Source organism: Mastigoproctus giganteus, chromosome 7, assembly GCF_048544385.1.
Source record: "Mastigoproctus giganteus isolate SK-2022 chromosome 7, ASM4854438v1, whole genome shotgun sequence".
NCBI classification, from domain to species: domain Eukaryota; kingdom Metazoa; phylum Arthropoda; class Arachnida; order Uropygi; family Thelyphonidae; genus Mastigoproctus; species Mastigoproctus giganteus.
In genome coordinates, this window is record NC_143581.1 from 20,489,409 (window position 1) to 20,506,801 (window position 17,393).

Below are 17,393 nucleotides of genomic sequence, written 5' to 3' on the forward strand. Positions count from 1 at the left end.
CATGCTGTTGGATGGGCATGCTGGGGACAATAAGTGCTTTACGCATATATACCAACCCGCCTGAAAAGCATTGTTAACAGCTGATCGTTGCCTTGTTTACATTCACAAGCTTTCCAAGCAACCATAGCGTGACTTGCCATTTCCTGATATCGCCTGAGAGCTATAAATTACGCTGGTTGTCCGTATTTGACGTGTTCGAATTGAGTAATCGTTTATAACTTCTGCTGTTCCACATGACTGTTTACAGTCATGTCACAGTAAAAGTTATGCAAACGTCCTCTGGTGGTGTATGGATTTTGCAAACGTTCTCTGTATACAGAGGACTTTTGCAAAATCCATACAGAGGACTTTTGCAAAGTGTATGGATGGTGTATGGATTTTGCAAAAGTCCTCTGTATACAGAGGACTTTTGCAAAATCCATACACCACTAGAAAATATTTAATTTGTGATAACTTTAGATATTTTATCTAAATGGGTTAGATATGGAATATTCTAAAGAAGTGTAAGTGTTTTAGGTATTGTAAAGTCGTATAAGCAGTGGATAGCAATCTCACCTTAAGCTCAATTAACACGATTCATTTTTGATAAATCCCTGTTGAAATATGAAGTGAAAGGGGATTCTGTTTAAACTTGTTAATAATAGTGAATCAGAATTCACTTCAACATGGCCCTCAAAGTAAGATATTAGGTGCTAGGGTTCGTGTAATACCACGTTGATATTATAAATCTTCATAAATTATTGCACAAAATTCACTAAAGTTGAACATGTGATGTTTACATTCGCTAGTGATTATTCATCCACGCGATTCACCCAAAGGAAACAAAAAGTAGAGCGTTGCTCTACACATTTCATCGTTTATCCTTGATCCCTCCTTTTATTGAATTGTTGTTTATACGATTCACTTACCTTTTATTATTTATGATTCATCCAGAGCGTATCGTACGCCCCGGAGAAACGGATGATTAAAACACGGATTTCGAGAAAGGCTACATTTCGCGATAAAACTTACAAAAAGCATTCAGATTGATTTCAACGCAAGGTTCAGTAAAGCAGGCTCCATTTTCCACAATGAGAAATAAGATCAACAGAGATATCGGCATAAAATCATATCGTCTTTCACAGCTGCTTTAGCGATATGAAGCTTGTGAACTTTTCTTTGAAGCTCCCCTAATACTGCTTGCACGAAGGTCCCAGGTAGCAAACACCATCTTTCCACACCTTGTAGGCTTCGATTCGAATCCTTTCACATACGAAAACAAACTTTGTCTTCATTTTTAGCTCTTTGCTGCTAATGACTTCTCGTATTCGGCTTTCGCTTGTCTTGCTCCGTCAGTGGTTTTGTCCTCTCTGGAAATTGAAGTACTCGCATTTTCTTTTAACCACAGAAATTCTTTTGGACACTTTCCATTTTATGACATTGTGGTTACTCCCGCTATTGGTTCTTGCCCCGTCAGATTTTAGATGTAGCTTGGCTCCTTAGTGAGAAACAAATCAAAGCTATTTAGTAGCTTTTACTTAATTGTACCCTTGTATTTAATCTCTGTGATGTAGAAATAACTGTCAGTCATCCAGATAACTCAGAAATGTTTCCTATGGCGTATTATCATTACATGATTTCCAATCGATATGTTTGGTCGCCCATAATGAGGCGATCACACTGGCCATTTAAGTTGCCTGAAGAAAGTTTTATCGTACTGCTCAGAATCGTTTGGTCTGTAACATACTTCGACTGTCATCTTCCATTTACCTCAATTCATCCTACATAATATTTACTCAACGTTCACGTGAACTTTATCTGACGTTGGGTACAGCCTGATCACTTTTATGGTGCTTTTAATAACAAGCATGACTCCTTCCTTTTCGATCCTTTTTATCTCTTCTGAACACGTCCTACTCACCCTACTGAAATTCTTCGTCCCCTGTCACAGGATGGCACTGTCTCCACTAGTTATAATTAATGCGTTTATAGACGCATTAAATTTTATTTTGGCTTCGTACAACCCTGACGCATCCCTTGTAGTTGTTTAAACGCTGTTTTTCCGGGTGATTGTGACTGCTGGTAGTTTTTGCAGTACCGTGCAAAACGGTCCGACACGAATATTCACGGAGAGATGAAAGTGTGATTTTGGCCCATGGCACAAATGTTGGTCATTCCGGTGACTTCTCTAACGTCCTGAATTGCCCTCGTGAGTAGCACAGTTTGTAGAATCTTCTTTTCCTTGGTCGGATTACTGTTTCAAAACTTCTGATGTCAACATTTGCTCAGATCGTGTCAGTGAAATTATTCTTGCAGGAATGGAATCCTTTATCCCACACTCCGCTTTAAAATCTCGTCCTTTATCTAAACCTTGGTTTTCCAATAAATGTGCGAAGGCTGTTCAAAGAAGAATGTTTCATATCGTAATTGGCTTGTTTTTAATTCTTCGGTTTCATTTTCTGTCTACACCAAAGCACGCAACAAATGTAAAGCAGTTATTAAGCAGTCCAAACTAGAGATTGAACAGGCTAAGAGTAGAAAACTTGCTTCTTGCCCTAATGGTAGCCGAGCATTCTGGTCTCTTGCCAAAGCTATTGGCCGCAACTTTTGCCCATCTCTGCTCCCACCTCTGTCCAAACCAGATGGTTCTGTTGTCACTTTAGCCAAGGATAAAGCTGACCTGCTAAGATCCGATTTTTCTTCCAGCTCATGTATTAATGATCTTGGTAAAACACCTCCCACCATTCCCAACATGCTCCATTCAATGCCTCCTGTGGTCTTCCGTCAAAAGGATATCAGAAGGATTTTGATGAATCTTGATGCTAAGAAAGCTCCAGGTCCTGATGGTATTTCTTCACTTGTTCTCAAAACCTGTGCTCCTGAACTTACTCCTATTCTTTGCCGCCTTTTTTCACTTTCTTATTCCAAAGGTGTTTTTCTTTCTGCTTGGAAATTTGCTCATATCCAGCCAGTTCCTAAAAAGGGTGAAAAATCCCTCCCATCCAATTATCGTCCCATTGCAATTACTTCTACTCTTTCTAAAGTAATGGAGAAAGCAATTAACCGCCAACTCTTAAACTACCTAGAAACCTTCAGTCTGATCAACGATCGGCAGTATGGATTCCGCCAGTGTCGATCCACTGGTGATATTCTGGCGTATGCTACCAATTTATGGACTAATTCAATGGAAATGTTTGGTGAAACACAAGTAGTTGCTCTTGATATCTCAAAGGCTTTTGATCGTGTTTGGCTTAAAGGTCTTCTAAACAAGCTTCCATGTTATGGTTTGCCAACTGTTTTTAGTAATTGGTTATCCAGTTTTCTCTCTGATCGCTCACTGAGGGTGATGGTAGATGGCTCTCTGTCTTCTAACTTCTCCACTAATGCCGGTGTCCCCCAAAGTTTAGTTCTTTCTCCCACTCTTTTCCTCTTGTATATCAATGATCTTCTTCCATTGACTGGAAATCCAATCCATAGTTTTGCCGATGATAGCACATTGCATTCCACTTTCCATTTTGAGAAACCTTGTCCTGCTCAATGAGCTTCAACTTCTCGAAAATCTGCTACCAATTCCTTAAATGCCGATCTTCAGGTAATTCTCCAGTGGGGCAAAGACAACTTAGTTGATTTCAACCCTTCTAAAACTCAGTCTTGCCTTATATCTCCCAAAAAGGATTCTGCTGCTCCTATGCTTATCTTTAGTGACACTCCAATTTCTAGGCAAAATGATATATCTCTTTTGGGGATTACCCTGACTTCTAATCTCTCTTGGCACAAGCACATTACAAATATTGCTTCCTTTGCATCTAAAAAACATGGTTTTCTCTTTCGCTCTCGGCGTTACTTTTCTTCCAAACAGCTGCTCACTCTGTATCAATCGCAAATCCGCTCTGCCATGGAATATTGTTCCCACATCTGGGGTGGTGACCCCAAAACCTCTCTCAGGCTTCTTGATTCCATTCAGAAGAGGGCAGTTAGGTTAATTAATGATTCATCTCTAACAGTCTCTCCCCTCGCTGTCTGTTCTGTTTCTGCTGCATGCCTCTTCTACAGATACTTCCATGGGCACTGTTCTTCTGAATTGGCTTCTATAATTCCCGCTCTCTCTTTCTAAACAGTCCGAACACGTGCCGCCACCAGCCAACATCCATTTACTGTCCAACTTTAAACTCACAGAACCAACTTTTCATCTTCCTTGTTTATTCATTCAACTGCCCGTTTCTGGTACAACCTTCCGTCATACGTATTTCCTGAAAATTACAGTCTACAGAAGTTCAAGTCCAATGTCAATTCTGAACGAATGAAATATCTTCTTTCATCTTCTCAATCTCCAACCCAAGCACGATACTAAGTACTATAGGTTCTAATACCTCTCGTGTTTGTTGTTTACATAAAAAAAAAAAAAAAAAAAAATCGCCGTCATCCCCAAACTTCGTGGAAAATGTCTGAGTGAAAATCCTGTCAGTGACGCGAGGAATTTTTATATCATTTTTTTCAACGTGGCTGAGTTAATCAGTCTCAGGCGAGGGTAACATGGTTTCTTCTCCCGGGTTTTTCGTCCAGCAAATCGACCACAGAACACATGCAATTTACAGATGTATTATTATACTAAACAAAGAGTCGATTGATGTTTCGGGCATATCATAACTTTTACTGAAGATTTCAAGATTACACTTTCATTCATTGTTGACATCTACATTTGCCATTTAAACAAAATCAGCCATTTAAATTAGTTAAATTTGGGGAGAAAGATAAATTTGTAGTAGTTTTATATGAGCAGATTATTGCATTTGAGAAAAAAAACTTCAAGTGCTTTAAAAGGAAATTTTCTTTGTTTTCCTACTTTTAAAAATGTCTGGAGGAAACTGCTGGGGCGTGCCCATCGTTTGTAATGAATGTAATCAAAGCCCTTAGTGACCAATTCCAAGAAAGATTTGAATACTTGAAAGAGTACCTCCCAAAATTTGAATTAACGATAAATTACAGAAATTTTGAAATATTAACTTGGAACAAATTTTCAATCAAAATGAAGTAGCAGCTACCCATTTAGAACTTGTTGATATGCAGTCGTCTTTAGCTCTGAAATGTCTTTTCCAACGCAAAACTATTTTAAAATTTTTGGGTTCTTCCGACTGCAAAAAATTTCCTTTATTACAAAGAGAAGCATTCAGTGTGAAAGTGCTTTTTCATTAATGAACAATATCAAAAACAAAAAAAAAAAAAGGACAAGATTGTTGACATCACATTTGGAAGAAAATTTGCGATTATCTCTTCATAACGGAGAAATTAATTTCAAAGGTTTCACATCATCTCTTCAAAGTCAAGGTTCACACTGATAAGGTAATAAATATTAGCGCCCAAAAATTTTAATTGAGAAATATAATTCTTGTATGCGTAATACGGCCAAAAAAATTAATTTAAAAAAATGCATTTTTAATCTTTAAGCAAAAAAAATTTATATTTTTAATATATGGAGCTCCCACGTATTGTAAGCTGCAAAATCTTGCTTGCTTAAAGCAAAAGGTTAAGAACCACTGGACTAGAGCATGTCCCGTTGAGGAAAATTTCCATCTCGTAAACCCTGCAGATTCCCTGAAGTCTAGAGTTAGTCCACCCTGTATTTCTTCTTATGGTTTCTGGGTAGAATTGCAGACACAAGAACATTTTGTTCCTTCTCGCTACATTTTTCCTGCATGACCTTCTATATCTTAAACAAGGCATCTTCATTTGTGTTTTAAGTCATTGGTGCCTTCGTTAGCTATCCTATTCTCTCTTATTCTATATATCTTTTTATCCGCATTATTAATGGTACCGACTGCTTACGTAAACAGTACGTTTCTCTGCTGACTAACAGTCTGTTGATAAGGGATCAGTGGCAGATCCAGAAAAAAATTACGTGGGGGGGGGCACAATTTTGTGCCTTGTTTGTGCACAGAACAAAACAAATATGACACCCAAACATAATAATCATAATTATTATGATTATTAATTTTATTTTTATGGGGATACTAATAAAGTTAATTTTATAATTAACTTTATTAGTATCCCCAAACATAATAATCATAATTATTATGTTTGAGTGGCATATAATCATTAAGTAATCATAATTTACTATTTGTTGAGTTATCTTCTAGTGTCAAGATTAAATTTGATTAACATGTGTTTTGATCAATATAAATTAATCTGAACTGGATTTAGTCCAATTGTTTAAACTTGAAGTAATTTCTAAAATGGAGTTAAAAAATGCGAACTCTAAGGAGATAACGTCTGGAGTTGCTGGAGGGAATAATGGATGACTGTTACTTCCACCAAAAATCCCTCAGAGTCAAACAGAAGTTAGGAAATATGGTCAGTTTATTCAAGAGCAATTAGTCAGGGTCAATTAGGACCACATGGTGGTCTCATATCACAATTATCGTAAGATAAGGAAGTGAGTGAGGAATCAGCTGGGGTTGATGTCATTGGAAGTAGTCCTGTAAATGACGATAATACTGTTAGTACCCAAAATGAAATTGCTACAATGACTGATGAATTGAAAGATGTCCAAGATGTTTCATCGATGTACGAGGTAATTTCAAAAATGCGCAAGGATATCATGGGTTTTCTTTTTGGGGATACTAATAAAGTTACTAAGAAAGCTGGTAATATCATTATGGATAAATGGACTAATTTGGAAACTGTTGCTACAGCCTTGCTGATTGAAAATAAAAGGCTTAAGGCTATAAATGATGAGATCATCAAGCGTTCTCAGCTTTTAGAGTAGGTGGTGTAAACCTTTTCTGTTCTGGAGCAGATGAGATTGAAAAGAAAATATCTGTTAAACCTGAGGTAACAAAAGTTAGGTATGAGCATGATACTTTGTATCAGCCAAGGCAAGCAGTAAGGACATCATATGCTGATGTGGTAAGTGGATCTGTCTATTGGCACAGTTGGTAGTGATGGGGAAAATGTTATGGTACTTAGAGCTACGGATAAAAGTGATTATAGATCTAGTATGGATGTGAGGAATACTGAGGCAAACACCTTAAAAGCTTGAGTTTAAGGCAATAAAAGTAAAATCATTGAGACTAGTGCACAATAAGGGAATTCTTCTTGAGACAGCTACAAAAGCTGAGCTGGCTAGTGTTTCGGTGTCATAATCCCTTGCGTCTGCTGGAATAGCTGCAGGAGTTCCAAAGAAGGGGTTCCAAATAAACCCATCTATAATAATCTATGATGTTCCTAAGGAATTGAGTCAAGATGACCTTTTAGAAGGATTACATTGTAAGAACCGTGAGGGTATATTTCTTTGGAGCAGGTTAAAAGGGATTTAGTTTTTAGATTTACAGTTAGATCAAGAAATTCTGCAACAGCTCATTGGGGAATTAGTTTATCACCTAAACTATATAAATGCATTTCAGAATTGGACAGATCGTATCTGTCAGTGAGCCCTCAGCGGCATAAACCATTTACGATAGTTTCAAAATGTTTTTTGTTTCTAAGGATATGGTCACACGACCAAATACTGTTCGCAAAAATCGCCTTCATGTGGTCATTGTGCTAAAGGAGGACATGTTGCAGTAGAATGTCCAAATAAAGATCAGGAACCTGGCTGTATTAACTGTCAAAGAAAGAAAAGAGATTCAAATTATTCGGTCAGCGATGTCAGATGTTCTGAGTATTTGCGAGCACTCCAACTAGTACAGGCTAGGACATTATATGATTAGAATGGCTGATAACAATACTGATGTTAATCTAGGTCTCCATGAGTTGGATGTGTCAGACGATTTTATGCAAATTGTAATGTAAACAATACTCATAAGGATATTTCAAATAAGTGGCCAACGTTCAAAATTGGTAGCAGACTAGATTTGACAAATAGCTGAAGAAAAGCAAGTGGATGTGGTATCAATCCAAGAACCGTATTGGGCTATAATTCAACCTGATCAGAAATCTAGAATATTAGGATATCCCTTATATGTATTCAAGAGTAATACACTTTGTGCTAGAAGAGCTTAAGACGGGTATTGTAATCTTTAATAGAGAATTGTATGTAGATAGTACATGGTTTATGTAATTCATATGCTACTTGTGTAATGATTGCTTCGGTGTCAATCCGGTTTTATCTGCGTATTGCTATCCTTCCATGTACTTCAATAATTTTCTAGACTACTTGGAGCTTGCTTTACTAATATTAAGACCACATAATGCAATTATAACAACTGATGCTAATGCCAAACCTAGCTTTTGGCATAGTTCAATAACTGATACGAGGGGTTTGATGTTGGAAGATCTTATTTCTAGTCATAATTTATATGTGGTAAATAAACCCAACCGGCTATCAACATTTAGTGGAGCAATGGGAGAATCTAATATTGATATAACTATTACAACAGCTGGGTTACTGAACTGTCTGTACGATTGGTGGGTATTTTCGGACTGGACTTCTAGTGATCACCGGGCTATTTCATTCTACTTCGATAGTGTACAGCCATCCCAAGATGTACAGGATCGAATTCCAGAACTAATTAGATTTTCACTTAAAACAATGAACTGGTCAATGTTTGAGGATTCTGTCTGCATGGATTTTTCCCACGCATAAGCAGCAAGAATTAATAAACCTACCTGCATTGGTTGTGGTTAGATATATTCAAGATTCTATTACAAAGGCGGCCTATAAGTCTGCTTAGAAAGAAGATGCATTCTACTAAATCATGTCCACGAGATTTAGCGTTTCAAAGTAGATCGGTGCATCGTGCTAAGGAGGCAATTTCAGCGGCATCGACACTGGTCTCGTCTCCCAGTGAGGTTGCTAGATTACATCCAAGAGTACATAGCACTGAAAAATGATTACAGAAGAGCAATAACAATTCGTAAGAGGGAAACAGAAATTATTCGTCCAAGAGTCGGGGAATTCGAATCCATTGGGTCTGTTGTATAAAATTACAAGAGACAAGCTACGCAATTCGGATGTTTTTAATACTGTTCGTACAAATTCGACAGAAACAATAGGATGGATGGATTCCATTGAAGCTATAATTGATAAATTATTCCCACAAGATGATTCATTGGAAGATACGTCAAATCAGACTTCAATAAGAAGATAAAATTCTTTACATGTAACTCAGATAACTACGGAGCCATTTACATTTAATGAATTATCATATGTAATTGGAAAATTAAATTTTAAGAAATGTCCAGGATATGATTTGATAGAAAATGAATTTATAGCACGGTTTTATGAATTGTTTCCGCAGTTGTTACTACTACTATATAACGAATGTCTTGCAGAGGGATGTTTTCCATCAGATTGAAAGGTAGCTTTATTGAAGCTAATCAAAAAGCCTGGTAAGCCCCTCTCAGATCCTGAATCCTACTGGCCAATAGCCCTTCTAGCTAACCTTGGTAAGTTACTGGAAAGGTTGATGGTTCTGCGCATTATGCAGTTAATAGAGCAGCGTGGAATGATATCAAATAAACAGTATGGGTTTACATATGGAAAGTCAGCAGAGGATGCTTTAGTGGACTTTCGAACACACATCGAGAGTTCTGCTTCAAAGTATGAATTAGCCATTTTTGTAGATTTTCAGGGTGCCTTTAACTCAGTATGGTGGGAGGCTGCTGCTCTTGCTCAGTTGAGGATAGCTGGATGTGCTCAAGAATTATATAAATTGTTTGGAAGTTATTTTAGTAACAGATACATAATTGTTAAATCTAAAACCTTTTATATTAAAAAGCAGGTTTATCGGGGTTGTCCCCAAGGTTCAGTCTTAGGTCTCTTCATGTGGAACCTTGTCTTGCAAAATTGGTTAGCTCGCTCTTTTTCCAACTGTAGAACAATAGCTTTTGCCGATGATTTAACAATTATAGTGGCTGGGAGTTCGAGGAGTAGTCTTGAACATAATGCTGATATTGTATTGACTGATTTGCATCTCTGGGCACAAAACTATAAGTTAACTTATTAATCTGTATAAAACTAAAATGATGCTTTTTAAAAGCAAATTGGACTCTGGTCGACCTCCACAAATAAAGTTAAACGGTATTCAGCTACCAATCACATCTGAAACTAAATATCTGGAAGCAGCCTTCCTGGCAATCGCTGCTTCTAGGTAGCTAAGAGGTCAGCACATCACAACAACACAACACAACATACATAAAATACATAAACATGACACTACTCCAAATCTGGCCTAGTTTATAGAGTCTGTTAAAACCTACAGTTATACGAGGCGGATTTGAATTAACGTTCTAGGAGCCGCCCTAACAATAAAACATGTCCACTCAAACATAATGTGACTGGCGGGCACAGGCACACAGCTGAAGTCTGAATTACTTTGAAGTAAACATTACGCACGACCCAAGTGACGCCTCGAACAAGAATGACAATCACATCAGCATCAGTGTTGCCAACTGTAGCCAGTTGAAAATAGCTGAGCGACAATGCAAAAAATAGATAAAATCCTATGTTAACAATTAAAAAAAAAAAAATTTTTTTTTTTTTTTTTTTTTTTTTTGTAGTTAAAGGGAATTTAAACCATTGGTGTGTTGATGCGAAAAACGACAGGGGAGGTACTTTCCCCATCCCTTCCATAGGCGGAAGGGATGGAATGTAGCGTTAATGCATCGCAGAATAGATGGTAAATGATGACCTTGGCCCACCTTGTATCATTCTCTATCTTGCAGATACTTTGTGGAAATGGTACACAATGGAGTCTATGATATGGAGTTTTAAAAGCATCTTAAATAAGGCTGTAGTTAACCGATCTCAGATCAGAGGGAATAGGGTTCGCTCTCCTGAATTTTTCCGGCATTTAAGCCGCACACCATGCAGATTCTGCCCTTGAACACACTTGCACAGACATATATACAGTGAATTGGCACTGCATTAGTAACACCTGCCTAATACCTCTTGGAGCAACCGTTTGCCCGTAATACAACTCATACACGTCTTGGCATGACTCCACGAAGTGGTGCCCACCCGGCACCACTTCGTGGAGTCCTATGGTAGTACTGTTGCACAGTGTGTCCAGTAATGCCCACACATTGTCAGGTGAATGGTTATAGCATCCAATGTCCTTTTCCAATAGATCCCAAACGTGTTCAATTGGGTTGAGATTGGCTGAGTTGGGCAGCCATGGGAGCATGATAATTCATTGTCGTGTTCCTGAAACTAGTTAGTAACCTGGCAGTCCAGTTGTATTACCAGGGTACCTGCCCACTCACTGATGATGAAGCCCACTAGCTTAGAAACGATTCTAGTGGGCTTCATTCTGGGTGGTGGTGTCCACTGAAAATAAATAATAGTAGTCTTCTCTACTAGAGAAGGGTTATTTATTTGAAGTAGTGCAATACCAGCTATCTCGTTGTGAAGGCACCCCACAATATGAGATACAATGAAAATGATGCCTTTACGCTACATACGTTGTTCAAATTTATGGGTAAATTATGGTGTATGTACACCGATAATATATAGTTTATTACCTAAACCTATAAGAAATTATGCCTTGTGCATTTCATCTTCTAATAAACATAACGTATACGGCTCAGTATGGCCTAAAAATCCCCTACGTGTTCGAAATCGAAAAGATCTCGACGCCGACCCATTCTTCCTCGCAGAGATTCAAACATTGATTGTGACGTCTGCAATCTTATATCAGCCGTTCCGACTTTGAGCCCTCACCAACGTCACAGACAAGTCCATTTCTGCACAATTGCTAATGCAAAACCAACTTAGTGTACACTGCCATAACGTCAGTTCAGTAGTCTTGTAATTATTGTGAATGTGGCTTCTAGATGCATACAGTGCTCTACTCCTTCGCCTATCCAGAATACTGGCAGCATGACTTCGTCAGTGCAGGTAGATACAAGCAATTTATGATTAGCCAAAATTATGAATATAATCACGCCTCTTTTGCAGTGGTCTCAGGATAGAAATGAATCCATAATAATAATTGGTAAGTGAAATTCTCTGTGTTGAGTTGGAAGTATTCCAAAAGGCCACTGGTGTCTAGTTAATTTGCTTTTGTATCCTCTGCCATATTCATGGCATTCATTTTGCATGCATATTTCTCAGCTTCAAGTAATCGGTGCCAACATACTCAAATGCATCCTACACTCGATTAGTTAGTCCTTCATGATAGGGTCACCTCATTTCTTAAAAACAGATGTTCATGGGTGAGGCAGTCATTTGACACAAAGTTTGCCACACTTAAAACTAAGCACGCTTCGCGCCAACAGTTGTGTACTGGGGGTCAAAGGCCTTTCTGATGATAGCACGCATTTCAGATATGTTCATTTTTAATTGACGTGTTCTGCACACGTGCTTGTACGAAGAAGGAAATATTAATCCAGTAATAATACCAGGTTTACACACTATACTGGGCCTACTCTCTACAGAATAAACCTTTTATTGGAAGGACATATTTACAACGAGGGTGATTCACCTTATACTGAAAAGCCTTTGCTACAAATGTGGCCACCAGCTGATGGTTTATAAAAAGATACCATCGTTGCAATCCTTAAATCATCATTTTGGGAAAGTTAAAGAATATTTAAGTATTCAAATATTATTTAGAATTTTAAATTGCAAAAGTTCGTCTGCCTCTCCCCCACCTCCCGATCTCGCGTGTTTGTAATATTGAACAGTCAAAATGGTGGCAATTTGTCAATGAAAGACTGTCATTGACACGAGTATTACCACGTAAGTTTTCATTCAGAGAAAGGAGAATTACAGGTAATCTTAATGTTAGATAGGCTCATGCTTAATAATAGAGGATTATTGCACACCTCTCAACGCTTCTTGTAGATCTGCCAACAGTCATAAAAATACAGTACACGCTAACGTCAGCAAGGACGTTCGGGGTTTCGTTCAGAAGTTTATACACTCATTTATGGAAATGAGTAATGTTTATTTTCCAGTGTTTAGTATAGCCCCTATCCCATCAAATACCAGTGCGTATGCATGAAATTTTACTTTAAGGTGTCTACACAATTTTATTTTATTATTATTATTTTTTTATCGTAACACTAATCCGGCAATACTTGTGTGATTTTTTAACAAAATAAATAAATTTACAATGCACTGTTTTTTATCAAGGCCAATTTTAGGTGAGAGGGAACCCGATTACAAGTATTAAAGTTGGGACACCCGATCTTGTTGGGACTTAAGGGTGGCCCTGATTGAAAAGAAAACGGTTTAAGATTGTAACCATACATGAACCCTAACTGAGTGGGAGATAGCAGAACGGCATAATGTTTGGGAGCTGTTAACAAAATAATCAGGTTGAAACATTGAGATAGGTTCAATTTCACTTCAAAGAAAAGGCCGATGTGTAAATAAAAGAAAAACAACTAAAACTGACGTCCAGCTTACCCTTAGGAGTTGTTCCGACCAGTTCCGACTTACAAAAGTAGTTGTTTGCAACTAGTGTGAAAATATATGATTCAACAGTCCGTTGCGGACTTTTAGATGTTGGTCGAATTGCTCGTAAGCCAAAAAGCAACTTTTGGCTCAAGCTATGAGGGAAAAAAAAAAAAAGAGCCTGAACTAGACCAACAGGCATAAAATCTGGACTGAAAAACATTGGAGAAAATATCTTTTCTGATTAAAGCCATTTTTGAGGTTCAGGGAATAAATCTTAACACACGGAGGTTAGATGGAGAAAGCATATCTGCTAAGCATACACAACAGACTACTAAATACCCTATTAAAATTATGTTTAGGGGTTGTTTTTTGTATCAAGGTATCGTATCCCTTGTACCTTTTGATGGGATGATGAATAGTGACAAATACATGAACAGTTTAGCAACAAAAGTATTAGCAGAATTGAATAAGCTAAATGCAGGTGGAAATTCCATATTTCAGCAGGACTTTGCTTCCCGAATTCATCCAAAACAATCTTGGAATTTTTTTTTTTTTTTAGAGGAAACAAAGTTCTTGGAATGACCTGGAAAAACCTGACTTCAATCCCATTAAAAATCTGTGGGATATCTGTAAGGAAAGGCTCCCAAAAAAATGGATCGTGCAACGAAAGAGGTGATTTGTATGGTTCCATGCCCAAAAATAAGTGAAACTTCCAAATAAATGATTTCATGCTAGAATGAGTAATGATGATTATAAAGGCTGGAGGTGGTCGTATTAAAAAGTGTATTTATGTGGTTTCTTTGTACCTGAATTATGAAATAAATGTAGCTTTTTAAAAATATATCTCCGTATTTCCAGTAGGTTGGTTGGGAAAATTGCAACCATCGTCACTCATTGCAGGAAGCTTTTCTGCAAATCTTTGAGGATTTGGTCTAATTTGGCCGTATTAGGATTCGAATCTAATGCACTTGTTAGAATGACTTCCCCTGTATTATCGCTGTTAGATTTATTTGTAATTGTTCTTGATCTACCACAGCTTTGAAATATCTGCCACATCAAAAGTTTGTATTATTTTCTTCTTTTTTTTTTTTTCTTGGAAATTGCAGAAAGTGCTTGGAAAGTGTCTTCACCCATTCCCGCTGTACACTTGCTTTCATAATTTGCAATATATTTCTATAATTTGCATCTTTCCTCAACAGATCTTTTTTTATTTTTTTTCATTATTCCAGTAAAAGACTAAGGTCGTCTCTAAGTTCCACTGGTAGCTTTGGTGTATAAAAGGAAGACGTTATTTATTAATAGAAATATGTGAGTACTATTACTTGCAAGGAAGCATTTTAACCTTCCTCTATACTATAATTTATCGCCAAATCGCGTATAGAAATTAATATGAATATGCTCTACTTCAGCTGGTTTCCGTAGAATGGAAAACTCGGTCAATTATATAATCGTTTTAAATTCTGTCTGCTTTCTAAGCATTTCCTGCCATATTTTACTTTCAGTTTCCTTCTACATCCCCCTCCCCCACACAAAATGGGTAATATTAAGAAAATGTATATAATGAAACCAATAGCGTAGTATTGTAACTTCTTGATATGTCTCCGACATTTGATATGGTTCGTTAAACACTATCAGGGCATTAGAATTAGAACAATGATGTGTGTGGGTTTCAAACTGGTTTTTCGCTTTGGCAACATGACAGGCATGAACAAGTGTATAGATATTCTTTTCCCTTCCCCTCCTCTGAGTGAAACTTTTGTTTTTCTCCCTTTACCTCTTGTGCTCCTCCCGTGCCAAGAGAAACTCTAGGTTAATCTACAATTGAATTCCTTGCTTGTTCTACAAAGGAAAATCATTTCGAATATAAACTTTCATGCACGAATAAGGTTTAATCTTGATTTCATTGCTCTAATTCCGTTTTCCTTCATCCTCTCTTTAGCACGCACGCTAGCATAAGGAGCCAAGGTATTGTTAAACTGATTTTTAGGAATGTCGTGATTTAACGAGATTACGTGTTCGAGGTTGTGCAATCCTTATTTCCTCGAATGGAAACTACCACTGAAATTCGGCCTTTCATTTTACAGATGCCTTTGTTTCATATAGCCAAACGTCAAAATCATTAATCAGCCTGAAAACCGAAACCAGTTTTTCAATGTCTAACCTTGAACAGAACTATGTTGTATAAAGAGTAAGTGAGTCATAATTTCCATCAGACTTCCTTTATCGCTGAAGGTCAAATCTTTAACTGCTTCTTGTTGGGGGGGGGGGGGGGTTATTTCGGTAAAGTGTACTATTGCCTTTATCAAGATGGATTGTTAATGGAATGCGGTGGACGGTGCAAAAGATGCAATTGATGAAATTATCGTTTTAAATGAAGCATTTTGTCTAAAAGGACAAGCAGAAGAAATTACAAATATGGCTGTGCAGTTTCTGACATGAATGTTTGATAATGTTAATTATTTCAATTGAGTTAATTCAGTGTAACTCAATCGTTAAATTATCGCCAAATTTTGTTAAGGTATTTACTAACACTATGTTAAAACAGCTGTGATTTATACAACCACCCCATGAACATATCGTGTTAGTAAGACAAGATAGCTACTAGCACTGTATTGTTTCTATCGATGCGCTGATAAATTCTTTCAAAAATTACTATCGTCCATGCTTATAGAGTAACACAGGAGATGGCACAGGCACTTTGCTACATATGAGGCGTCATCTTAGCTCGTAGTAACCAGAACATACTCAGTGGGAATGCATCTAGGCAGTGCGCAGGTCACAGTTCGGTCAGTATCCTTTCAAGGAATTCGTCAGCTTGTTTAGCCTTATGAGGACAAGCCTTTGTCGCTTATTAAGTACACTGGAACATATCCCCCCCCATACTAGTTTTCCCTTTGCGTTCAATTTTTGTTTTATTTTATATTCAATATATATACACATATATATTTAATTTTTTCCCCCTCTCATAGCATGATATACATACTTTGAAGGACATCAGTGGCATGAAACACAACTATGGGTAGAAAAATACAGCCCGTAAAGTTATATCTATAGCAAAAGAGGCCTTTAAAGATATATGTATATATTTTTTTATCAATTTCGTGTTATTCAGACAGTCTTATAAAATTGTAATCTGGATTATTTCTTATTTTAAAAAGTATTAATAATAGCAAATACTCATATGAGAATGCTACGATTACGATATATATACAGGGTGCCCAAAAAAAAAAAAAAAAAAAAATTCTTTACACACTTTATCAGCCCATAACTCTACGTTTTTTCTTTTTTCCAGTGAAAATTGTCCTTGGAAATGGATAATGCAAACTTACGTTTGAATAACGAAAATTAGTACTGGAAATGTGAAAACGTAAATGAAGTCCAGAGACAGTGCAGAAATGAATTTCAAACAGAACCTACAACGCTAATTACAATTTCACGTATCTGCGATAAATTTGAAACTGATGGTACTGTGCAAAATGTACACAAGCAACGATCTGGAAGACCTCGAACATCTATGGGTCCCAGGAAATTAGAAGAGGTGCTACAACGGTTCCTACGATCATCAAGAAAAGCTGTCCGACAAACTGCTCGTGAAACAGTAATCGCAAAATTAAATGTTCATCGCATTTTAGAGCGTGCAAAATTCAAAAGCTACATCCCAAGATTGTCCTGAACGAAGATGATACTGATCGTACGTAGGGTTGAATTTTGTGAGTGGACCCACTGTTTGTCAATAAGATCGTTTGGAGTGATGAAGCAGCATTCAAGTTGAATGTTGTTTCATCACCTTCACAATTGTACTTACTGATCAACAGATAATCCACAGGTTACTGTGGATAGGCATGTAAATTTACCGGGTCTTACATTGTGGTGTGGATTATCATCCAAGGGTTTGATTGGACCATTCATTTCTCCACTATTTATGGACTTCATCTACGTTTTATGGACTTCATCTACGTTTTCACATTTCCAGTACCACTTCGGTACAAATTTTCGTTCAAAATTTCGGTCTGTCATACCTTTCTAAGGCAAATTTTCACCTGAAAAAAGAAAAGACGTTACAGAATTATGG

General features: G+C 37.3%; 1 protein-coding gene across 2 annotated transcripts in view; it reads left to right on the forward strand.

Annotated features, from left to right (window-relative positions):
• The window catches only part of dnr1 (E3 ubiquitin-protein ligase defense repressor 1), a 126,306-nt gene that overhangs the window by 59,379 nt on the left and 49,534 nt on the right, over positions 1–17,393 (forward strand). The window lies entirely within an intron of this gene.